Here is a 27,185-nt window from a genome sequence, read left to right as displayed (position 1 = left end):
CTAGTGGCAGCATTACTTCTGGCAGCTGCACTTCTGCTGGTAACAGCCCTTCCCACCGCTGCAGCCACACGAGTTGCAGCTGCAGGTGCGGCGGTGGCAGCAGACCACGGGGACGCTGCAGCAGCCCCCACAGCAGCCATAGCAGCAGGGGCAGCAGCTGGTGCAGCAGCCCACCCGGTAGCATCTGCAGCTGTTGCAGCTGCCACAGCCACCACCGCAGCCACCACCGCAGCCACCACCGCAGCCACCACCGCAGCCACCACAACTTCCACAACCACAGCAGCCCATGGTGTCAGTAGAGAGAACTCAGGAGAGGTGAGGAGGGAGAGTCAGGAGGGCAAGGAGGTCAGATGTCACCTTCTGCCAGAGGGGACTCTTATATGCCAGCCCTGGGGACAGGAGAGGGAAGACACGTGACCACTTCGTTGGAACTGTTTGTTTCCTTTTCTCTAGGAAAACCTCTTCCTCCTCCTGCTCATTTTCCTTCTAGACACCGTTTGTCTCATTAAGTCACATCTCTTCAGTTTAGCTAAATTTACCTTTGTTTCACCCAATGGGAGCATTTAGCAAAGGACCTGCCCCTGTTTTCAAATACAGCCAGTGTTAGCATAGGTGAACTGGGGATACCTTCCTTCCCACTGGCGTTTTCCTTAGTCACTAATATTTTCCCAGGGGAACCATGTATTTCCCGTCACCTCTCCAGAGAAAACTCCTAGGGGTCTTTTCAGTAGGAGAAAGTGAGTACAGAACCTTAAATAAAGAAGGTAACTTTCAACATGGCTGTTGCCATCATTGGTCTGAAAGCCATAGATCCACACATATATAAGCTAGCGGATATGTCTGTTTCTCCTAACCTGGGATAGAAGCTCTGATTGCAAAAGGTGAACTCAGTCAGCAAATTATAAAAATCACCCTCTCTGTGAGGAAGCCCAGATCCATCTACAGGACTTCCTAACCCTCACATTTCTGTCTTGTAATTAATACTTCTTGCATGAGTCATATGTATGTCCAGTCTTAATCATCGAGCAGGCGACAAAACCACCATGAGATGAGACTTCACAAGCCCTAGGAAACTCTGTCCCCCCAAAGACCCCCTCCTCTGATGGCTGACTTCAGCAGTGTCAGCTCAGGACTCACATTAGATCCTTGGCTAGAGAAGGGCTATACTCAATGTTGAAAAAAGAAAGTGAAAGTGTTGGTCACTCAGTCGTGTCTGACTCTTTGCGACCCCATGGACTGTGGCCGGCCAGGCTCCTCTGTCCATGGGATTCCCCAGGCAAGAATACTGGAGTGGGTTGCCATTTCCTTCTCCAGGGGATCTTCCTGACCCTGGGATCCACCCCATGTCTCCTGCATTGCAGGCAGATTCTTTACGGTCTGAGACACCAGGGAAGATCCCATACTCAACACTGGGCTTCCCAAAATGTGTTTGGTAGAACACTAGTGCCACAGGATGTTAAAACTTACAACAACACAAAAAAAGACTCAGTTATGTTTGAAAAGTAATCCTTTGAAATAAAGCTAACCGGATGTTTTGACTGTAGATCTTCTCAGAGCTTCAGTGAGTCCTGTGACTCTCAACAGAGCAAACCTACTAGACCACAGAGCCTACTCTCAGCTAGGAAGCTCTGCTTTCCTTCACTCCTCAGGTGAGAGAGCTCCCAGGACAGTCCCAAATTCAGATTCTTACGGTGAATTTAGAAAAACGTTGACCACAGGGAATGGAAAGGGTAGAACAGTGGTTCTCAAACTTTCTGGTCTTGGGACCCATTATGCTCTTAAAAAGCACTTATGACCCCAAAGAGCTCTTATTGTATGACTGGTATCTATTGCTACTGACTTTATTAGAAATTAATCCTAAGACATTGTTAATACTTAATTATGAATTCATTTTAAAATAACAATACAATCCCATTACTTGCTCACATAAAATAACACATTTTGGGGACAAAAACACTTTCCAAACAAAGAAAAGTACTTATTGAGCACAGTGGCATTTGTTTTACATTTTTGCTGATCTCTTTCATGTCTGGCTTAGAAGATGGCTTAGAGTTGGCTGGGCGGTCACATCTACTTCTGTGTTGACTCCATCGTATTATGTTGTTCTTGTTGAAGCAAATAAAGAAAACTCAGCCTCACAAAGACAGGCAGTTGAAAAAGGAAGATAATCCAAAGATCCTAGAATCACACTTCAAGGACTGCTAGAGCAAAGATTCAGAAACTTAGTTCCCTGTGGAAACAACCTATGTAAAAATGTTCCCAACTATTGATTTTTGCTTCATCAAGGATATATCTTTATGCTACTTTATGGAATTTTAATGCTTCTATATTAAATTAGTTACCACATGCTGCCATTTTCTAACAGCATTTCTTTTTTTTTTTTTTTTTTGGTTCAATTTATTTATTTAAAAAGTAAATTCAACTCATTAAAAAAAGAAGCAAATTCATAGATACACAGAACAAACTAGGGGTTACCAGTTGGGAGAGGGAAAGAAGAAAGAAAGAAAAAAAGAAAGAAAATGAAGTCACTCGGTTGTGTACTGACTCTTTGCGATCCCATGGACTGTAGCCTACCAGGTTCCTCTGTCTATGGGATTTTCCAGGCAAGAATACTGGAGTGGGTTGCCATTTCCTTCTCCATCTAACAGCATTTCTAACAGTATTTTCTAATGCATTTCCCACTCAACAATCCTGTGATTGTCTCTGTCTAAAGCTGAGACTCACCAGCAGAGCATTCAATGCCCTCAACAATCTGGTTTCAATTGACCCTTACAGCCTAATCCTCTGTCCAGAGTTCCAGGGGGACCCAAGACAATCAACAAGAGGAAGGCTGGAAATTAATACCATTACTAACAGGCTTCCCTGGTAGCTCAGTTGGTAAAGAATCTGCCTGCAATGCAGGAGACCCTGGTTCGATTCTTAGGTCAGGAAGGTTGGCTGGAGAAGGGATAGGCTACCCACTCCAGGATTCTTGGGCTTCCCTTGTAGCTCAGCTGGTAAAGAATCTGCCACAATGCGGGAGACCTGGGTTTGCTCCCTGGGTTGGGAAGATCCCCTGGAGAAGGGAAAGGCTACCCACTCCAGGATTCTAGCCTGGAGAATTCCATAGACTGTATAGTCCATGGGGTCACAAAGAGTCAGACAAGACTAAGTGACTTTCATTCACTCACTCTCTGGAATAATAGTTAATCTTCATGGTACAAGCACTAGGTACTGAACACAGTACTAAGCACTTACAAATGTAAGTGAGCAGGTTCTTTAAGACTTCCTGGAACAGACCCCCACCCCATGTCCTCCACCTGTCTCTTGTATATAGAAAAGCTGTAGTCTCCCAGGCCTTCAAGAGTTAATGATTAGAAGGATGTGAACATGTAGTAAAAAAAGATAGCAGTTGGGTCAGGAGAACTGGTGACAATTTAAACAGTAGATCAGCCATATCACAGAGTCACAGAATCTTTAGTTCCTACATGAAGGACATAGATAAGAGGGTCTGATGCAAATACCTGAGTTCTGCAGACACTAAATCTACCACCAGAGGGAAAAGGCTAACTTCATGATGACCAGACTGTAGCCATGACATAAGCTGCTCCATATTGAGCAGTACAGAATCTGAGGCTTACATATTTCCAAGAACTAGCCTCAAGGAAATGGACACAGACCAACCATGGAGTTAAAGATCAACTGCACTTAAAACAAGCAAGATGACGCTGACCATCACGTGAGTTTCAGGATGACTGCTGGAGCTGACCATGCTGTTCTGCACGTAGTCCCTGCCCACACTCCCCTGAAACTTCCTGATTTTCCCTTTTCCCCCTAATGGGGAATTTGAAGATGGTTTGGGGGACACTAGTGCAACATCTCTCCAGGGTTGCCTACTTCCTAAATAAAGTATCTCTCTTTTTCCATCAACCCTTGTCTCTTGAACATTGACTTTGGAGCAGAGCAGCCAAGCTCGAGTGTGATTCCAACTGCAGCCAGTGACAGAAATGAAACAGAGACAAAAACAATGAAACAGGCAGGACTCAGGCCGTAACACACACATGAAGGAACAGTGTCAACAGAGCAAAGGTGGCGAAGGCAGGGCAACACTAGATCACACCTGTGACGCAGACCTTTTTTCTCCCATGAAAGAAACACCCCAGCCACATGGTCACACCTTGTACTTTTATACTCCCGTACCTCCCTTGTGGCTATGCTTTTAGCTGAAAATGCCTTCTTCCACCATCCAAATTCTACTCATTTTTAAAGATGCCCTTTTTGTCCCACCTGTTTTGGTTGTAGCTCCATTACATTCTAATAAAGGAAGGGAAGAATGAGAGCAGGGAAAATAGGAGGAAATGCTGTTGTCATAGGAGATGAAGGAGACAGGAGTTAAGGCTATCAGCACCACTGCCACCGTGAATGGCATTCTCCACACACACACACACACACACACACACACACACACACACACACAAGGTAACTAGGCAAGCAAGGTGATGGATGTATTAATTAACTTAGTTATGGTAATCATTCCATAATATATGCATGTAATAAATCATCACATCTATACCTTAACTATAAACAACAGCTGATTTTTTAATTATACCTCAATAAAGCCAGAAAAAATATTTGTTCCAAGGAGATAGACGTGTTAGGGAAAGATTTGAGTATAATGCAAATTTTGCATTTGTTTTTGTGGGATTCTGCACCTGAAAAACACCAGGTAAATGCAAAAAGCTGCACCCAGCCAACACGTGCGCACACACACACTTCAAACCACCACCAGCTCCCCGTGTGTCCTATGGGTTAAGAGCATCACTATCCACACCGGCAAGTACAACTTTCCCTCCCATTTTGGATACACCCTCTTGCACCACTTGACAATAACACAAGCTGCAACCTTTCTCAGGGCCACTTCCAAAAGCAAACTTTAGGTCTTTTTCAAGGTAAAGTACCATATTTATTGTGCTTTCCTCGTGGCTCAGCGGTAAAGAATCTGCCTGCAATGCAGGAGATGTGGGCTTGATTCCTGAGTCGGGAAGATGCCCTGAAGAAGAGAATGGCAACCCACTCCAGTATTCTTGCCTGGAGAATCCTATGGAAAGAGGAGCCTGGTAGACTACACTCCATGGGGTCACAAAAGAGTAGGGCATGACTTATTGACTGAACAAACAAAAGACCTGTTTATTATAAGATTTATACTTTTTAAACATATAACGTGTTAAATTGTGCACAATTTTTATTGTTTCAACTCTGTGAACAAGTCACTGATGAAGTTTTTTAGTGCTCTTCCCCAATCCCATAGCCCCGTGGTTTTTACTACATGATCTTGTAGAGTGCCATGCTGTGTAAGAACACCTGTGTTGTGTTACAGCTGAACTGTGAGCACCGAAAACCACCTCAGCAGTGAGCGCACCTAGCACCTAGATCTTGGAGTTTAAATACCAATCTCCAATAAAAGAGACAGACTTTTTGGAGAAATGACTGATTTCAGATCTGAGGCTGGGAAGGGATGAAACAGACTTTGAACATTTTGTGCCGGACCCTAAGTCAGTGCTCAAAAACTAGTGGAGATATTTAAAAGCTACAGGGGCCAGCTTGCAGGTATGGCCAGATATGCAGATGACACCACCCTTATGGCAGAAAGTGAAGAACTAAAGAGCCTCTTAATGAAAATGAAAGAGGAGAGTGAAAAAGTTGGCTTAAAGCTCAACATTCAGAAAGCTAAGATCATGGCATCTGGTCCAATCACTTCATGGCAAATAGATGGGGAAAAGGTGGAAATAGTGACAGACTTTATTTTTGGGGGCTCCAAAATCACTGCAGATGGTGACTGCAACAATGAAATTAAAAAATGCTTGCTCCTTGGAAGGAAAGTTATGACCAACCTAGACAGCATATTAAAAAGCAGGACATGAGTTTGAGTAAACTCCGGGAGTTGGTGATGGACAGGGAGGCTTGGCATGCTGCATTCCATGGTTTCGCAAAGAGTCAGACACTACTGAGCAATTACTGAATTGAAATGAATGGAGATGAGCTTCTCCTATGTCAAGTTTTGTTCTCTGTAACCCCTTAATTTATAGCCTCCTTGTATTTTATCTATGTATCTGTTGACTTATCACTTCCCCTAAAATATCTGTATCTGTATTTGTCTATCCATCTCTCTCTCCGCACATGTGTATACACACACACACACACGCACACATTATGAGGATGTGTGCATGCTCAGTCACTTAGTCATGTCTCACTCTTTGCAACCCCATGAGTCATAGGCTGCCAGGCTCCTTTGTATAGGGGATTCTCCAGGCAAGAATATTGGAGTGGGCTGCCATTTCCTCCAGGGGATCTTCCCAACCTAGGGACCCAATCTAAGCCTCCTGCATTGGTAGGTGGATTCTTTACCACTGAGCCACCGGGAAGCCCTAACCATGAGGATGGATCTTCTTTATTCAGTCTACTGATTCAAATACAATTCTCCTCTAGAAATTCCCTCACAAATACACCCAGAAATAATGTTCTACCAGATATACAGGCATCCCTTAGAGTGGGCAAGATGGTTAAAATGTCTTTTATCTATTGAGACTTTCATTCATGAATCTATTTTCCTCATTTCATTTTTTGTGTGCTTCAACATTTAATAAATTCCTCCATAAAGATCCTTACATATCATTAGATTTACTCACTGTTATATTACAATTTTTGTTGCTCTTCAGAAGGTGTTCATTTTTAAATTACATTTCTATTATATGAGTAAGAAATTTCTTTATTGCTGAATACTAATATTTTTAAGGGCTTTTTTCCCTCCAGGATTTATTATTTCTGGGATGCTTTGTCAATCTCCCAAATGGAGACATAATATATAGCATTTCCTAGGCATATTTGACTAAAAACTCCATTTTAACGGACTCTATATATCTAATTTAGTTTGTTAAGGGTGAGTGGATGACATAATGTACATAAAATGTATCTAAGAATGGCAGACTAAAAGATGGATCAGATTAGAACTGATCTCTTTCCTCTGTGAGGCTCTTACTAATCTGTGCGAGCAGAGGGAAAGCTTGGCTGGCCTTGACTTAGACCATCTAATACTCAGCAGGAGAACTGCATGCTCAGGCGGTCATACTGGGAAAACACAGTGTCTTATTAAATATTTCAGTTCTGATTCGATTTGTGAAGTAGAAGTGAATTTTGCTAAAACTGGAAAACAATCAAGTTCCAGGCATCCACGGAGGTATTAACAAACTGGAAATAAGCATCTGCCATAAAAACTGGTCAAAAGAACAAGGAAGTGACTGCATACCATGTGCCAAGCCCCCAGATGGACTATTTAATGGCCCCTTAGCCGAGCCAAGCATCAGACCTCCCTCTTCTCCTGAGTCCTCTCTACGGATACCTGTGGTTGTAGAAGTTGTGGTGGCTGTGATAGTGGCTGCAGTGGTGGCTGCGGCAGTGGCTGTGGCAGCTGCAACAGCTGCAGATGCTACCAGGTTGGCTGCTACACCAGCTGCTGCCCCTGCTGCTGCAGCATCCATGTGGCTTGCTGCGCTGCTGGTAGCATTTACTGGAACTGGGCTTGTCTGTTGGTAAGTCTTTCCTACAACCCTCCTCGTCTTTCTGTGACCTAGAACTCACTGGTGTGCACTCAAGGGCTGTAACTGGATATTTTCCTTTCTGTCACATCACAAACTGTTTAATTTCATAAGACCCTGCGGCCGAGGTGAAAGAAAGAACTGGGCCAACAAGACACCCCAGCCACTGCAGACAATCCACATATTGAAAAAACTTGAAAACCGAATCATGGTCACAAATGCTTTTGCTTTCCTGAAATTCTTTGACATAACTTCAGGGCCTGCCCTTGTTCTCTTTGTGCCTGTACATGACATGCCATTTCTTCTGTATTCTTCTGCCCACCAGTGCTCTACTGCTGAAAATGAAACCATAAATAGAATAAGGCATCATATATTGATGTTTAAATCTTTTTTTTAACTTTTATTAATTGTCTTGCTATGAAAGGACCTTCTCTAGTCTATAAATTCGGGCAAGCCAAATAAAGAAAGCCTTGTTGGAAGAATTTCCCCAGTTGTCAGATTCACTTCTTTTACAATCACAGCTGCCCTGAGATGCATTATGGCAGAATCACAAGCAGGTCTCAGAGTAGCCTGACTTGTCCACATTCCGTCTCCTGATACCACTGTGACACCTCATTTCTCTGAAGTCAGTGAAAGTGAATATGGCAGTCACTAAGTCGTGTCTGACTCTTTGTGACCCCATGGACTGTGGCCCGCCAGGCTCCTCTGTCCATGGGATTCTCCAGGCAAGGATACTGGAGTGGGTAGCCTTTCCCTTCTCCAGGGGATCCTCCCAACCCAGGGATCGAACCCAGGTCTCCTGCTTTGCAGGCAGATTCTTTACCATCTGAGCCACCAGGGAACCCAGTGAAGTCCTTGGGGATGTTACTATTTTTCCAAGAATGCCTCGAACATGAACCCACCTTGAGTTGCTGCCACTCCAGAAAAAGATGTTTTACCTAAATCAGCCGACCCCATCCCTGAGGACATTCTTAAGACAAATGTCATACGTTTCCAAATCTGCCTTAAGTCTTTTCTTTTCAAATCTCATTGGATGTATACGGCTTTTTACATAATAGGCTTATTACAGAGAGTTGTTTTTGGAAGAGGTACTGAACAGCTCAGGCAGATAGGCAGGCATCTAGCTCTTAGGCGGCAATGGCCTGATGACAGGGTGTGTTGAGATGGATTAGGAGCAGGTGTTTTCAGGTGCTTTCAAAGCTCACTGACCCCAGGTTAGGCCTGCCCCTGAAGATTTAGGTCCTACTCTCTGTTTTTATTCTGGTACTATTCTTGGGAATGGTGAATATGTTTTCATTTTGTATTTGAGAGTTTCTGAAGGCAATTCTTCACCCCATACTTATGAGGAGGATAAATACAGTCAGTGGGCCAGACAGAACCAAGATGTTGATCAAGGACCCACTCTCCTACTCTATTTATGTACGTTAATGTGCAAAAGGATGAAGATTTTTGAAATCTCTGTGTGATACAGGGATAAAAAGTCCCTGCATGAGTCTTTGCCAAGCGACACCAGGAACATAACATGAGTACCTGACTGGCAAGACCCAGGAAAATTCTCCTTGTGTGCAACTAAGGGAATGCAGGTCTAACAGAGAGAGAAAATGTCTATAAAATCAAAGGATTCAATGACTATATTTAGGTTTAGAAATGGGGGAGAATTCATCTACACTGACTTTGTGCCATATCCTACATTTTTAGAAACTTAATCATCTACCTTGAAACAGGAAACTTTCAATTCAGAGCAAAGAACGGCCTTTGGCCTTTAGAAGGACTCTCAGTATAGAAAACCCATGCTCTCCACCGTTGGCTTATCCCACTGTAGCATCACCCTGGTTCCTCATGTCTCCCACATGTAGAATCTCCGCTGCTTTCTCTGCTTTTGTTTCTCCTTGTCCACTGTAGACCTAAAAGTAACATCCAGGACTCTGCTCATCAAAACCCTTAATAGATGGGAGGATAATCTTCAGGTTTTTTTTTTTGCAATAACCAATGACCTCAGTTTTCTTAGCCTTCAGTAGAGTTAGAATACACTGGTCTAGTTCAGGGTGTAACTCCTGAGCCAGCAGCATTGGTATCACATGGGAACTTGTTAGAAGTTCAAATTCTCAAGACAGCCAGAGGGTGAAACCAGTAATCTGTGTTCTAACAAATCCTCCAGGAGATCCTGGTGCATGCATGAATTTGAGTCCTTTGGACTGTATCGGTATAGGGGAAGACACTTTTTTCCACCTAGATTTGGAGAACCATCTCATATTAATAGGAATCTAGTCAACTATTTCATTTTTCCAGTGAATATTTTTTTTAATGGAGAAAAAAATCTTTGGAAACCAAGGCTTGAGGAAGAGTTCTTAGACTGCACACAAAAAACAAGAACAGTAAAATTTTTAAAATTCAGTTCAGTTCAGTCACTCAGTTGTGTCCGACTTTTTGCGACCCCATGAATCACAGCACACCAGGCCTCCCTGTCCATCACCAACTCCTGGAGTTCACCTAAACTCGTGTGCATTGAGTCAGTGATGCCATCCAGCCATCTCATCCTCTGTTGTCCCCTTCTCCTCCTGCCCCCAATCCCTCCCAGCATCAGGGTCTTTTCCAATGAGTCAACTCTTCGCATGAGGTGCCCAAAGTATTGGAGTTTCAGTTTCAGCTTCACCATCAGTCCTTCCAATGAACACCCAGGGCTGATCTGCTTTAGGATGGACTGGTTGGATTTGCTTGCAGTCCAAGAGACTCTCAAGAGTCTTCTCCAACACCACAGTTCAAAAGCATCAATTCTTCGGCGCTCAGCTTTCTTCACAGTCCAACTCTCACATCCATACATGACCACTGGAAAAACCATAGCCTTGACTAGACAGACCTTTGTTGGCAAAGTAATATCTTTTAATATGCTATCTAGGTTGGTCATAACTTTCTTTCCAGGGAGTAAGCGTCTTTTAAACTTATGGCGGCAATCACCATCTGCAGTGATTTTAGAACCTCCCAAAATAAAGTCTGCCACTGTTTCCAGTTTCCCCATCTATTTCCCATGAAGTGATGGGACCAGATGCCATGATCTTAGTTTTCTGAATGTTGAGCTTTAAGCCATATTTTTCACTCTCCTCTTTCACTTTCATCAAGAGGCTTTTTAGCTCCTCTTCACTTTCTGCCATAAGGATGGTGTCATCTGCGTATCTGAGGTGACTGATATTTCTCCTGGTAATCTTGATTCTAGCTTGTGCTTCTTCCAGCCCAGTGTTTCTCATGATGTACTCTGCATATAAGTTAAATAAGCAGGGTGAAAATATACAGCCTTGACCTACTCCTTTTCCTATTTGGAACCAGTCTGTTGTTCCATGTCCAGTTCTAACTGTTGCTTCCTGACCTGCATATAGGTTTCTCAAGAGGCAGGTCAGGTGGTCTGGTATTCCCATCTTTTTCAGAATTTTCCACAGTTTATCATGATCCACACAGTCAAAGGCTTTGGCATAGTCAGTAAAGCAGAAATAGATGTTTTTCTGGAACTCTCTTAGATAAGTTCAAATTAAAACCGCAATGAGATATACTTACCAGAATGACCAAAATAAAGAATAGTGACAACCCCAAAGCTGGCAAGGAAACCAGTTCAAAGCAGAGAAACCAAGTCATTGTTAGCAATTATATAAAATGGTATAGGTATTCTGGAAAAGTATGTTACAAAACCAAATATATGTTTACAATACAATTCAGCAATTGTACTCTCAGACATGTAGTAGAGAGAAATGAAAACTTAAGGCTCACCAAAAAAAAAAAACCTATACATAAACGTTTATGGTAGCTTTATTCATAATAACCCCAAACTGAAAAAAGCTCAAAAGTCTTTCAACAAGTGAAGGGTTAAACAAGCTATGGTAACGATATATCCATCCCCAGAATAGCACTCAGCCATAAAGGAGATTGATACATGTAAAACTTGGATGATCTCAATGGAATAATGATGTATGCAAAAGCCTAGCTCAAAAGGATATATACTGTATAATGCCACTTATATAACATTCTTTTTATTGGAGTATAATTGCTCTACAATGTTGTGTTAGTTTCTGCTGTACAACAAAGTGATTCAGCTATATACATATATCCCTTCCCTTTTGCACCTCCCTCCTACACCCCCATTCCACCCAACAAGGTCATTATGGAGCACCAAGCTGGCTAGCAGGAACCTGCCATATAACATTATTGAGATAAGAAAAGTACAGCAATGGAGAACAGATTAGTGGTTACTAGGAGTCAGAGTGGAGAAGGCAATGGTAACCCACTCCAGTACTCTTGCCTGGAAAATCCCAGGGACGGGGGAGCCTGGTAGGCTGCTGTCTATGGGGTCACACAGAGTCGGACATGACTGAAGCAACTTAGCAGCAGCAGCAGCAGCAGAAGTCAGAGAGGAAAAGTGGGAAGGGAGTGAGTGTGACTGTAAAAGAGTGACGTGAGGGGTCCTGGTGACAGGATTGTCATCTTCACTGCTGTGGTCATACACACCTACCCATGCAATAACAAAGCATAGAAATAAGTGCATGCAAGTAAGTGCCCGTAAAACTGGTGAAACCCAAACACAGCCAATGTCATGTTAGTTTCTCAGATGCAATTCTGTACTATGTAGCTATGCAAGATGTTCCCGTTGCAGAAAACTAGTGAAGGCTGCTAGGACCTCTCCATATTACTTCTTATTAGTGTGTGTGAACCTACAACTTTCTCCAAATAGAAAGCTTAAAAAATAAATATCACTCAGTTGTGTCCAACTCTCTGCAACCCTGTGGACTGCAGCACACCAAGCTTCCTTGCTCTTCACTATCTCCCAGAGTTTGCTGAAATTCATGTTCATTGAGTCAGTAATGCCATCCAACCATCTCATCCTCTGTCATCCCCTTCTCCTGCTCTTGATCTTTCCCAGCATCAGGGTCTTTTCCAGGGAGTTAGTTCTTCACATCAGGTGGCCAAAATATTAGAGCTTCAGCTTCAGCATCAGTCCTTTCAATGAATATTCAGGACTGATTTCCTTTAGGTTGGACCGGTTAGATATCCTTGCAGTCTAAGGGACTCTCAAGAGTCTTCTCCAACACCACAGTTTGAAAACATCAATTCTTTGGTGCTCAGCTTTCTTTATGGTCCAACTCTCACATCCATACATGACTACTGGAAAAACCATAGCTTTAACTATATGGACCTTTGTTGGCAAAGCAAAAATAAGCTGCAAAGGAAATGTCTAGATCAAAATGGCACCCAGTTTGAGACCCCCAATGCTCTCCTTTCCAGCTTCTTTCTGGCAACCCCATTTGCTCATCCTCAGCCAGACTATGAAGATTATGATCTCTCCATACTCACCCCTGCGCCTGGATTGTCCTGTGTTCACCTTGTGTACTTGGGGAATTCCTTTCCTCTGTCAACAACATCCAATTCTTTCTCCAGCACTATCAACCTTGGGACGAGCCACTGTCTCTTTTCTGAACTACTGGTGTAAACTCCCTATTACTCTCCACGTTTCACCCTTACCACCAGTAAATTCTGTTTTGCATGCTGCAGCTAGGGTTCGGACCACATCATGCCAGAGCTGACAATCCACCAGTGGCTCCCTTCATGCTCTGAATTTGTTTTAATCCCTTACCCCAGCCCACAGGCTCTGCCTGATTGATCCCTGATCGCCTTTCGTTAGCCTCACCCACTTGCCACACTCGCTTTCTTTCCATTTGTCAAACACATAAAACATGTGCCAGTTTGCACACTTTTGTCCTGTTTTCTATGCCTGGAGAAAAGTTTTCCAAATCTTTGCATGATTGATTCCTGCTTAACTTTCAGGCCTAAAATTAAACCTCACCTCCACAGAGTGACCTTCTCTGATCACTCAATCTGAAGTAACTCTTAGGGTACAGTTTATAAACAAGGCAATTTTGCTTCTCCGTTGGCCCTTATTTATTGTTTTTCTCTCTCCCCGTGTGACAGCTGAGTCCTACCTGCCTATCTACTCACACAGTGCTGTGTGCCTGGTGCCTGCAAAAACACCGGGCACAACCTCAGTAAACACCCACTTAAAGAAACAAAGCTCTGGAGGCTTTTTATGCCTTTCTCTGCATCATTCACGGAGTCAATTACTCCCTCACCTGTGCGAGCAGCTGCTTTTTACAGGATCCCACTGGAACACCAACACAATCATGCACATGCTTGTTTACAAGACCTTGAAGTTCTATGAAGGCAGGAACCATGGGTTTTGAAGTCCCAGGTCCTTTCACAGTGTAAGTCCTCAGTTAATATGTGAACGAATGACCTCACCCTCTTTTCAGAGGATGACAGCAGGTGGTCACATCCCCAAGAATACATTTAAAGCCATTTACAAGGCCAGTGATGATGGGCATCAAACAGTGTCTCACATGAGGCATGAGGGTCAGACCCAAATCAACACTTGCCTTCTCACTAAGTATGCAATTCAGCCGTGCCCTTAAGCTTCTGGCCAAAGACATTCTTCACAGAAAACTCACAAAATAAAGGAGCAAAGCTGAAAACCAAAAGCACAAATGTATTTTCTAGAAAGATTTTGGGCTTTCCCGATAACTCAGTTGGTAAAGAACCCACCTGCAATGCAGGAGACCCCAGTCTGATTCCTGAGTTGGAAAGATCTGCTGGAGAAGGAATAGGCTACCCACTCCAGCATTCTGGCCTGGAGAATTCCATGGAATGTATAGTCCATGACGTTGCAAAGAGTCAGACACGACTGAGCGACTTTCACTTTTTTCAGAAAGATTTTAAATTGGAATGCTTTTTTAAAAAGCAAATCATCTAAACACCAGGGAAAGGAAAGCTCCATAATAACAATACAACACAATTAAATTACTGATTTTCATAAGGGATGCCCAGGTGACCTTGCTTCTGGGAGGTCACCAGAGAAGATGATGGAAACTCAAAGGTTAAAGTCAACTTGGAAGTAAGTATTCCTTTTTTAATTCACGCTAATATAAAATCATGCTAAAGTCCTTTTTGTTGCCTGTTACAAAGAAGTGTAGTAATTAGATACAAGCAAAAATGAGCAACCAACAAAAAATACATAGGCCCCATAGCTGGACAAGAAAAAGCCTTGGGAATGAGGTACCTGAAGTGTCCAATCTATGTGGATACTCCATAACATCCACCATCTAAGTGTCTCAGTGGGTTTCCAACAGGCCAGAAACAGCTTCCCTAGGGAAGACTTACCCTGGATGCCTCCCACTTGAGCAAGGACCATGCTGCACCCAGCTCCCCTCACCCTAGCCCCAGGGGGTAGGGCCTTTGCTCAGTTTAATCACCAGCCTCTCAAGGTGGCTCAGATGGTAAAGAATCTGCCTGCAAAGCAGGAGACCCAGGGTTGATCCCTGGGTTGGGAAGATCCCCTCGAGAAAGGAATGGCTACCTAACCCAGTATTCTTGCCTGGAGAATTCCATGGACAGAGGAGACTGGTGAGCATGTGTCCATGGGGTCACAAAGAGTTGGAAATGACTGAGCAACTAACATTTTCACAATCTTGGAATATATCAAGGCAAGATCAAAGAGATAAGCCTAATTGCCTGGGACCCACGATCTTCAAAATGGCTATTTTGACTATTTATCAAGAAGGGTGTTCGTGGATATTCCTTTTGACACAGAAAAAACAATTAGAAACTAAGAGCCACTGAGGGGAACATAAGAGGTATGTGGAACACATCATTAACCACCAGGAGCCAGCTGTTTTTGTTATTCAGTCACTAAGTCATGTCTGACTCTTTGCAACCACACAGACTGCAGCACATCAGGCTTCCCTGTCCACTATCTCCCGGAGTTTGCTCAAACTCATGTTCATTCAGTCAGTGACACCATCCAACCATCTCATGCTCTGTTGCCCGCTTCTCCTCCTGCTCTCAGTCTTTCCCAGCATCACAGTCTTTTCCAATGAGTAAGCTCTTCACATCAGGTGGCCAAAGTCTTGGAGCAGGGGATAGGACTAATATTTTCACCAAACACTTCTCAACAAAAGCCACAGAAACACGGGACTGAGTATTTTCACCCAGGAAATAATTTCACCCAGCTCTGTAATTGTTCATAAAACTGGGAATACAACGTGGGAGGCTGTTAATTACCACTGATGGCTCTGTGATGCCTTTTAAACTTGAGGTCAGAATACAGCCTGAGTGCTGTAAGGTTGATGGGCTAGGATGGGTTGGGAGGCTGTGAAAGATGGAAGATATATATTGATTGAACTTGGTGAGCTCAAACAGGTAACTGAAGGGATAATACTAGGTCAGACCTGAAAGGCAAGTGACCAGCATCACTCTTCATCTTTTACTTAAAACAGGAATTGGTACCTTGGAATGAGCACTGACTGAGAAGGATGGGCAGTGTTATCTGGTTTTGTCCACATCACAAGGCAGCTGTTTGCCTGTCGATAAGTCACTAAACCTCTCTACTACTGCTACTGCTAAGTCACTTCAGTCGTGTCCGACTCCATGTGACCCCATAGACGGCAGCCCACCAGGCTTCCCCGTCCCTGGGATTCTCCAGGCAGGAACACTAGAGTGGGTTGCCATTTCCTTCTCCAGTGTGTGAAAAGTGAAAAGTGAAAGTGAAAGTGAAGTCGTGTCCGACTCTTCTCGACCCCATGGACTGCAGCCTACCAGGCTCCTCTATCCAAGGGATTTTCTAGGCAAGAGTACTGGAGTGGCTTGCCATTGCCTTCTCCGCAACCATTTTTTTCCCCCTTGTAATCACTGAGCTCAGACCCTCCCAAGGGTCCTTCCAGCTCTTAATTCATCAATGAGTTTAATAATACAGAATGATCCATTAAAACTAAAAGGTATTCTGTAACTATATGCTCACAAAGGGAATTACTGATTTATCTAAAGAGGGCAGAAGTGATTTTTATTTGATGTGGATTGAAAGTTTCATTTTTTAAACTTGTATACAACTAATTGTGAGATTTCAGTCAAATTTATTTACACGATGAGAGGTTAAACAGATAATGCTAGAACTGTGATTTAAATTAATACAAGCACATAAGCCCACATTTTCTTAAAAATTAAGCCTCATCTAAAGAAATTTAGACTCTGAACAAAAACTAGAAAATAAAACCCATGATGCTAATAAAGAAGATACAATAATTGTCACCACTTACAGAGGGCATACTGCCATCAGTCTAACTTAATTCTGGTGGTCAATACCTTGAACCACCTTTTCAAAGGGAAAAGTGAATGTTTCTCAGAAAGCTGCCCATGGTGCAAGGCTTTCTAAGATGTGGAGCTGGAGTCCGAATCCAGATTTGAGAGCTTCAACAGGTGGCTGCTAGACAAACTAGGGCAAATCACGACCAGATACCTTCATGTATCTTAGCAGTAACTGCCAGCAGTGTTCATTCTCTCTGGACAAACAATTTATCGGGATAACTAAATTCTTTCTTGATGTGAGCTGTGCCAAATGCCCTATCACATTAAAAGCAGCAGAGAAACCTAAATATCAGGTTCTTTCCAAGCTGAGGACAGGATGATTTTCCCTTTGTACCTTGGCCAGTCCAGCCCTTGCTTTTCTCACCCACTCATAGCTTCTCTTTCACCTCCCATGCTGCCTTAACCCACAAGGGGCCTGGTAAAAGTCATCAGATATTTCATCACAGACACAATCCACCTCATGTCTTCATCCATGTTATCATAGCATCCTATAAGAAATCTGAAAATACCCGTCAATAAAGCGTGGAAACAATTATGACCAGACTGCTCATCACATCACTTGAGTAAGTGGATAATATTTGCTAAGTGGCTGATGGCAAAAATCATTCCAGGAAGGGAAGCAGTGGAACCACCAGCCACATCATTAGCAGGAAATGAGACACAGAGATACATTTCATCACTCCTGGGACATGAGTCAAAAGAATTCAATTTAGGATGACATATGTACTTAGTTCACTTGTTGAACTGCTCCAAAAAAAGAAAAAAAAAAACACAAAATCCTACCACTTGCTAGCACCAGTGGTTTGGTGTGAGAGATTCAAAGGAAATCCCCATAGTCCAATTAGGAGAGAGTAAATTTTTGAATAACTCATGCATACAGTCCTTTTATTCTCGCATTTTCAATTGTGATGTCATTCACATAAACTATACATTTTTCCTTCTGTAATTCAATAATTTTTGGTATATTCACAAAATTCTCTATTGTAGAACATTTTTTCACACCCCAAAGAAACCCTATGCCCATTAGCAGTCACTCACTGTTCCTCCATCCCAAGCCCTGGGAACCACTCTTCTGTCTCAGTGGATTTGCCTGTTTTGAACACTTCATATAAATGGAATCATACATATATGGTCTTTCGTATCTGGCTTATTTTATTTAGCATGTTTGCAAGGTTCATCCATGTTACAGCATGCATCTGTACTTCCCGTTTAATGGCTGAAAATTGCTCCTTTGTACACTCATACCACATTTGATTCATCCATCTACCAGTTGATGGACATTTGGGTTGTTTCCACTTTTCATCTATTATGGAAATGCTGAAACGAACATTTATGCACAAGTTTTTGTGTAGACATGTTTTTATTTCTCTTGGGTATATACTGAGCAGTAAAATTGCTGAGTCATATGGTAACTCTATGTTGAACTTTTTAAGGAACTGCCAAAGTGTTTTCCAAAGCAACTGTATCATTTTAAATTCATACCAGCAACATTATGAGGGTTCCAACTACATCCTCACTAACACTTGTTATTGTCTGCCTTTTTTCTGTAGCCATCCCAGTAGGTGTAAAGTGATATCCACTGACTTTTTGATTTATCCTTAATGACTAATGATGCTGAACATTTTTCATTTGTTTACTGGCCATTTGTAAACTGTTTAATAGAAAAATGTCTATTCAGATCTTTTGCACACTTTCTGGTTGGGTCATTTGTCTTTTTATTACTTAGATAAGAATTGCTTCAAATAGTTAAAACTACAAAAAGGAAATGTATTACACTCATGTTTTACCAAATTTGAAATACATGTTTAAACAAATTCAAATGTAGTCATATTTTGCTTGCAATTTAAGTAATTTTTATGAATATTTAGAAAATTAAGATCTATTGTTATAATAAAAAAGGAAAATGCAAGAAATACCAAAAGCTCTACCAACTCTTAAACAGACAGTAACAAAAAGTACCAAGTAAATTTAGATTTTATTATAGGAAAATAATTTCAATACTTGATATATTAATATTATTAAGTCACATATTAAGCTATTCTTTTGTAGACTGGCCACACAATTTTTTCCAATGACAAGAAAAATTACCAACAGTTGCTAGATGTCCATCAATAATTGATAACTGTCTTCATGTAATTTGAACCACAGACTTGTTCAAAGTCAAATTTAGTAACATTTTGTTACGTCAAGATTCAAAGAGAAATGTTATGTGCATTTATTATATTTCTTACCATTAAAATGTCTCCTCAGGAATGTGACAATTCCTAAAAAGATAGAAAATCTTCCTTGCATATAATTTTCAACCTTTTAATATTTCAGAGATTGTCCTATCTTGGAATCTTAGCGGAAATCATTTCAAAGTTTTAAGATGGTACTTCTTTCTCAAGCACCTCAAAGAGTATTTGTAAATATTTTATTTTATAGATAATTCCTAATTCCCCATTATGGTTGAGTTTTATGCATCATATCCACTATCCAGGTCCTGGTTTCCAAGTGAGTCCAGACAAAATATAAGGCAGAGGCTACCCACTGGGTGAACACAGCGATTCTTTTCAGGGTCCAGTCAGATGGGACAAGAATTTGCTCCAAGAGTCCTTGGAGATGCACTAAACCAAAGACAACACATCTGGAAGGAAGCCAAGACTAAAGCCAAAACAGAACGCACGGTGTGCCCAACTAAAAGCATCAGGTGAAGATGGAAAGTGGATGGAAAGCTTCACCCTCACTAGCATAAACTCCACGAACACAGGGGTCTTACTTTTCATCTACCTCCACACATACCATCATGTAGGCACGCTGCAAATAATCTATTATTTGCTAAACTTATGAATGAAAGTAAAGTTTGGAGCTTTATGTTCAGGGGCTGAAAGAAACTGAGTTCTCCCCTATGTGTGCTGAGGGCCCTGGGGAGGAGTGGCCAAGAGCCCAGTCCACAGGTGCTGAGATCAGTGCAAGCAAGAACACCAAAATGAGTGGGGAATAAACAGTTCATCAATGAACATGAATCTACATCTCAAAGAACTGCCAGTCCTCCTCTGGTTGACATGCTGTCGACATTTCTCAAGTACAGGTCAAATTTTCCTACTTCTTTATGTATATCAGGGGTTGGCAAGCTATGAGCCGCTGGTCAGATCTGGGAGGTAGTCTGTTTAATCAAGTTGTATAGGAATATAACAAGTTGTATAGGAATATGTGTACAGTTTGCATATTATCCATGGCTGTTTTCATAATACAAGGGCTGCCCTCATCAGCCTTGCACATACATAGTTTAATCAGATATATAAATATTTTTAAAACTAAGTTTGAGTTGCCCACCATGAAATCAACTGGAGCCTGCACACAGGCAAAAAGCTATAAAGCAGGAAATTCAGTGTTCCCTTCTTCTCATTGTCAACTCCTCAGTATAGCAGTTTCTGCCTGCTATTGGTTGCTCTCCAATGCCTTCAGATCACTATATCCAATATTTTTCCAGAATCCATAATTATTTCTGAGTTGGTCACACAGGAATTATTGAAAGATGGAAGTTCTTTCCTACATTTCTTCTAAATGCTATGAATGTTCAGACTCAAGGCTGTATCTCCAGCTGAGACCTTTCACTTCAGTCTCTGAAACAACCTATAGGTTTTATCTGCATATTGAACTCTCAGTTTATATAAACTGACCTCAACAACTTTTCTTCCAACTACTTCAGCAAATGTCACTCCCATTCATCCAACTGTCTGAGCCAGAACAATCATTTGGGTTGTTCTCTTACCCCTAGAATTTACACCATCTCCCCATTATGCTGGCTCAGGTCACTATCACTTGTCACATAAATTACTAAAAACCTTTTAATTGTCTCCCTGCTTCTACTTCTATCTCTTCAGTAAATTCATTCTTCACACTGCCAGGCTAAGCCATATTTCTAAGCAAGTCTGATCACATCAATCATTTCCTTAAATCTCTTAACATCTAAACACTCTTGTCCACAACTTCTAAAGTCAAAACCCCTAAGATGGCATGTTAGGTGTCTGCATGCTCAGTTGTGACCCCGTGGACTGCAGCCCACCAGTCTCTTCTCTCCATAGGATTTTCCAGGCAAGAATGCTGGAGGGAATTGGCTTCCTCCTCCACGGGATCTTCCCAACCCAGGGATCCAACCATCTCCTGTGCCTCCTGCATTAGAAGGCGGATTCTTTATTACTGAATCACCAGGGAAGCCCATCTAAAATGGCAGCAGTCCTTCAAGACCTGGCTTCTGTCTTTGCAATCTGAGCTCTCATCATTTTGACTCGTCTCTGTACTCCCTTTGAGATTCTCTAGCATTTCCCCAGATTTTTTGCACTAGATTATCTCAGTGCCTGCATTTCTCTAGGCAACAAGCTAGATGATTCTTCCTCCCTCTTCAAGTCTCAGTGGGTTATTTTCATAGAAAACCTTTCTCAGTGCTCTAGTTTGTTAGGTGTTTCTCCTATAACCACAGCACCTGACTATCCTACTTATTTTATTGAGCACTTGTGTCTACATCCCCCACTGCACTGTAACTTATATTACACTGTAATTCTAAGTTTCCCTCTAAACTTCAGAACAGGCACTGTTCCTTCCTGTTTAATCCCAGTATTTTACTTGGTTCCTGGTTCATAGTCCATACTTTATATGTGTTGATGAATCCTCAAAAGGTATGGAGTGGAATTTTTTAAAGGGATTATCTTACCAGTGCCAACTCTTATTTTCTCAGAAGTTGATCCAAGAAACCCTCATTCATCCAAGCAACATTTATTGAATGCTTCGCATGTGCCCAGCCCAGCGGTGGTTACAGTTATTCAGAGGTAACTGAGACAGCTATTGCTAGCGAACGGTTCACTGCCTAGTGGGGCTGCAAGTGAATAAAGGAGTGATGAATACCACGCTAGAGCAGAAGCATACGTTAGACACGTGAGAAACCCTGCTGATGGTAAGAGAGAGACGTCAGGAATCAGCTTTTGGAGAATGGTTTCCAAATAGCTAAAAAGTTGCATTTACTAACCAATTAAGAAACAGGCTAAGGACACCTCTAGGCAACCTCCTCCGGGCACAACCCCTCCCTCCTGGCTGCAACGCCAAAACACTAAGTAGACCAAGCAAATAACTCCTGGGGAAAGAGCCTGCTTCTGTGGCAAGTTAACTATTTAAAATGCAGAAAATGAGATACTGTCTTTTTGCTTATAATAATGCCTAAGACTTCTTACAAGTCCCACATCAGTAAGGATCAAGCAAAATAAACATTCACATCCTGCTGATGGGAGTATGAACTTGGTAAAATCTCTTCAGAAGGCAATTTGGCAATGTAAATACTTAGAAAAGACCAATCGCCAAAAACCTACTCCTGGAAATTAAGCTTTGAAATAGTAACATTATATAGCATGCATACAGATGTATGGGTAAGAATGTTAAAAATACTATTTGCAGTAATACCAATGGAGTGTTGGGGCATTACTTCAGCCTGCGGCACACCAGGCTTCCCTGTCCTTCCCAATCTCCTGGAGTTTGCTCAAGCTCATGTCCTTCGAGTCAGGCAAGGGTGTAAGAAGACAATTTTAAACACGAGTTCTTTAAAATCACCATACATTATCCCTCTTCAGTCAGTTTCCTGCAACCTGGGCCATAACTCAGCCAGCAAGGAATGTAACATGCACGCATCTTCCTCCTCTGAGCCACCATCCTTCTGAGTCACACACTCAATCCCAAGTGGACTGGCACAGTTCAATTACTGGCACCAAGAGATAATTCTGGTGTCCCTGGGTGGTTCTGTTCTGTCTGCAGAGCTGCCTCCTCTTCTCCAGTGACTGGTTTCATGGTGACAGTGAAACCTGTGCTCTTCAAATTCATCCTTCATCTTAAGCATCAACCAATGCCTTATGTGCTATGAGATTAATACTGGTATGTTTCTTTACTAATCCTTCTTCATGAATAGCCTCCACACTGACTCCTAACTCCTAAAAACATTTAACCTGAACATTCTTAAGGAACTTAATTCAGAAGTGCTTCTACATAATTTCTTTTGATGGGCTTTTAGTGTACCTTTTAAGATTCTTTAGAGCAATTTTTCCAAAACAGATGGACTTTTACAAAGATTTAAAAAGCTAAAACAAAAATGACTTATCTAACATAGCGTGCTGTGGTTCATGGGGTCACAGAGTTGGACATGACTGAGCAACTGGACTGACCATAGTACCTACACCAGTGCTTCTCGATCTTGAATATGCTTACAATTTACCTGAGACTCATTAAAATGCAGCCTGTGATTACTATCCTGGGATGAGAATTGACATGACTAACAAGAGTCCAGGCAATGTCCAGGCTGCAGCTCCTCAGACCAAACTTTGAGTAGCAAGTGACCATAATCATCTTTAATGGAAAAGCTGAAATATATATGCTTTAGAGGATTCCAAACTAATACTATTTTACAATAACTTTAAATACAGTTACTGTTATTGACTCCTACTCTGCTTTCCCTGTTCTTTCTGCCCTAAGAACCTGGAAGTATTTGCAACAAGTATTCTTACACACAAACACACACAATATTCGTTATTCAAATGTTGAGGACAAACCTGTACAAAATACTGCAAATAGCTGCTTCTCCAATATGGAGTCCCCACAACACATGCTTAAGAACTGTGGTGCTGGAGAAGACTCCTGAGAGTCCCTTGGACAGCAAGGAGATCAAAGCAGTCAATCCTAAAGGAAATCAACCCTGAATATTGACTGGAAGGACTGATGCTGAAGCTGAAGCTCCAATACTTTGGCCACCTGATGCAAAGAGCCGACTCACTGGAAAAGATCCAGATGCTGGGAAAGATTGAGGGCAGGAGAAGGGGGTGAGAGAGGATGAGGTGGTTGAATGGCATCACCGACTTGATAGACATGAGCTTGAGCAAGCTCCAGGAGATTGGAGGAAGACTGGTGTGCTGCAGTGCATGGGGTTGCAAAGAGTCAGACATGACTGACTAACCATTCAGGTATAACCTAAATCAAATCCCTTATGATTACAGAATGGAAGTGACCAACAGATTCGAAGGATTAGATCTGATAGAGTGCATGAATAACTATGGACAGAGGTTTGTACCACTGTATAGGAGGCAGTGACCAAAACCATTAGAAAGAAAAAGAAATGCAAGAAGGCAAAATGGTTGTCTGAGGAGGCCTTACAAATGGCTAAGAAAAAGAGAGATGTGAAAGGCAAAGAAGAAACAAACAGACAGACCCAACTGAATGTAAAGTTCCAGAGAATAGCAAAGAGAGATAAGAAAGCCTTAAGTGAACAATGCAAAGAAATATTAGAGGAAAACAACAGAATGGGAAAGACTAGAGATCTCATGAAGAAAATCAGAGATACCAAGGGAACATTTCATGCAAAGATGGGCACAATGAAGGACAGAAACAGTAAAAGGACCTAACAGAAGCAGAAGAAATTAAGAAGAGGTGGCAAGAATACACAGAAGAAGTGTACAAAATACACCTAAATGGCCCAGATAACCACAATGGTGTGGTCACTCACCTAGAGCCAGACATCTGGAGTGTGCAGTCAATTGGGCCTTAGGAAGCATTACTACAAACAAAGCTAAATGGATGTGATGGAATTCCAGTTGAGCTATTTCAGTCCTAAAAGATGATGCTGTCAAAGTGCTGCACTCAATATGCCAGCAAATTAGGAAAACTCAGCAGTGGCCACAGGACTGGAAAAGGTCAGTTTTCACACCAATCCTAAAGGAAAGCAATGCCAAAGATGTTCAAACTACCATAAAATTGTGCCCATTTAACATGCTACCAAGGTAATGCTCAAAATTCTTCAAGCCAGGCTTCAATAGTATGTAAATTAAGAACATTCAGATTTTCAAGCTGGACTTAGAAAAGGCAGAGGAACCAGAGATCAAATTACCAACATCCACTGGATCACAGAACAAGCAAGAGAACTTTAGAAAAACATCTACTTCTGCTTTATTGACTACACTAAAGCCTTTGACTGTGTGGATCACAATAAACTGGAAAATTCTTAGAGATGGGTATACCAGACCACTTTATTTGCCTCTTGAGAAACCTGTATGAAGGTAAAGAAGAAACAGTTAAAACCGGACAAAGAACAATGGACTGGTGTAAAATTGGGAAAGGAGAAAGTCAAGGCTGCATACTGTCACCTTGCTTATTTAACTTACAACTTGGCCACCTGATGTGAAAAGCCTACTCACTGGAAAAGACCCTGATGCTGGGAAAGATTGAGGGCAAGAGAAGGGGACGACAGAGGATGAGACGGTTGGGTGGCATCACCGACTCAATGGATGTGAGTTTGAGCAAACTCCAGAAGATAGTGAAGGACAGGAAAGCCTGGTGTTCTGCAGTCCACGGGGTCGCAAAGAGTCGGATAAAACTTAGCAACTAAACAACACATAAAAGCAGGTCAGACAGCACAGTGGTAAAGATCCGCCTGCCAATCAAGAGACAAGATCCAATCCCTGGGTCAGAAGATCTCCTGGAGAAGGAAATGGCAACCACTCCAGTATTCTTGCCTTGAAAATTTCACGGACAGAGGAGACTGGTGGGCTATGGTCCATGGGGTCGCAAAGAATCAACACTACTAAGCTTCTGAATACTCACAGAACACATAAACTCCTCTCCCTCCCATTTCAGTTCAGGCTTAGTCCTCAGTCTTACATTTTATTCCTTCAAGACTGACACTCCTTTATCAGTCTGTTGTACACAGGACTGAGATCTCTCCTAGTCTCCAGAGCCCTTTTCTCTGCTCTTGATTTGCAGGGATCACCCTTCCCCCATCAGTTGCTCCAAGGAACTGGGGTGGAGTGGTTCTGAATGTCTGCTTTGACAGCTGGGTTTAAAGCTCAGTCCTGCTGCTTAAATTCCTTGAGCCAAGTAAACCACCACCTAGTCTGTTTCATCTGGTAAAATAAAGTCATTCCTACATATAAGGTTACGAGAATAACAGGAAATGTTTAAAAAATATTCAGCAATGTGACACCAAATTAATACAGATTAAATGGAAGATACTACGACACTGATATACAGCATTTAGCACAATTTCCTTCACCTGAGAAATCCTCGACCATTACTTAAAAAGTCAAAATTTTCTGCATTTAAAAAGATAGCTCTGAATAAAAGAAACTGAAAATAGTGGCCATAATATGAAACTATATGGTGGTGGTGTTACCTGTACTTTCAAACTAGAAAATACAATAGTTTATGCTCAACCTAACAGCTATTATTATGAAATGTCTAATTCCAATTTCCAAAGCTAATTATTCTCTAAACATATATTCCAAATGGCTGATGGGAATCATGTTTTACCATTTGGAAGATATTTCTCTTTAAAGCTGGGGAACTGGCATCTAAATTACCTGCTCATTGAATGCCGGTTAACGCAGAATTTAAAACTGAAACACAGGAAACTTGACTCTGGGTCAGTACCTTTCAATCCTCACGTTCAGTTTTAATTTTAAAAACGTTAGCATACGACTTAAAAAAAAAATTTTGAGTCTTTCTTCACCTAATAAGACTAAACTAAACTTTAGTCTCCCTCTAGATGGAGGGGAGGGGGTGGGGAGAATAGTGGTAGTTGAGTGAAATTATTGATTCAGAGGAAAATAAATTTTCTTCTGGGTTTTGATGATTAATGAAAGTAAACAACAAAAATGTACAGAATTGGGACACAAAAAATAATGGCTACTACCAGGAAATAAGATTAGACATATGAAGAACCAAAGATAGTTTACTATGTGCCTTTTAAATTTCAGTTCGTAGTAGAGAAATTAAAATCTAATTACAAAAACCACTGTCTTAAAAATCAAGCTAGAACAATATGAATTTCAAGAAAAAATGTCATCCTTTGGGGATCGGGAATCAGTACTGGAAATTCAGTAATAAATACGTGCCTTTAAAAAGCAGATGCTTTGTAATTTAAAAATCAAAGAGAAAGTGACAAAAGTTGCTATTAATGCACAACTAATGGAACAAAGAAAGTAAGGCTGGAAGCAGATGCATCGTGTGCTTGGCAGGAACAAACGTGCACGACAAAAGGGAAATACATTACTCTTCAGTGTTCCAGATGTCTTGTTATGTTCTGTGACCATCAAAGGAAAAAGGCTACTACTTTCAAATGGTACATAAATTCAGGAGTCTTTATTTTGAAAAAATTATTCCAACAATGTTTCACAATGAACAATAAATCAAATATATCTACCATATATTTGAAATGAAAATTGAAATCAACCTGTTTTTGCCTAATACCTAAGACCACCTCTTGCAATTAAGACTGGTCTTCATAAATCTTGTCATATCAAAACATCTTCCAAGATATGCCCTGCTGACTAAAACGGCCTCGCTCTTTCTTTCAGATTTCTCAGTTATCTCATTCCCTATTCTTAGCCTTAAGTGCTGATATTATTTCTCATAAACTATTCCAGAAACCAAGACTTG

General features: G+C 41.6%; 1 pseudogene; it reads right to left on the bottom strand.

Annotated features, from left to right (window-relative positions):
- Positions 1-26,721, bottom strand: LOC109575907 (small cysteine and glycine repeat-containing protein 9-like; annotated as a pseudogene).
- Positions 26,722-27,185: the final 464 nt, after the last annotated feature.

The sequence above is a fragment of the Bos indicus genome, chromosome 2 (assembly GCF_029378745.1).
Source record: "Bos indicus isolate NIAB-ARS_2022 breed Sahiwal x Tharparkar chromosome 2, NIAB-ARS_B.indTharparkar_mat_pri_1.0, whole genome shotgun sequence".
Classification (NCBI taxonomy): Eukaryota; Metazoa; Chordata; class Mammalia; order Artiodactyla; family Bovidae; genus Bos; species Bos indicus.
This window is presented reverse-complemented; position numbering and strand designations above follow the sequence as displayed.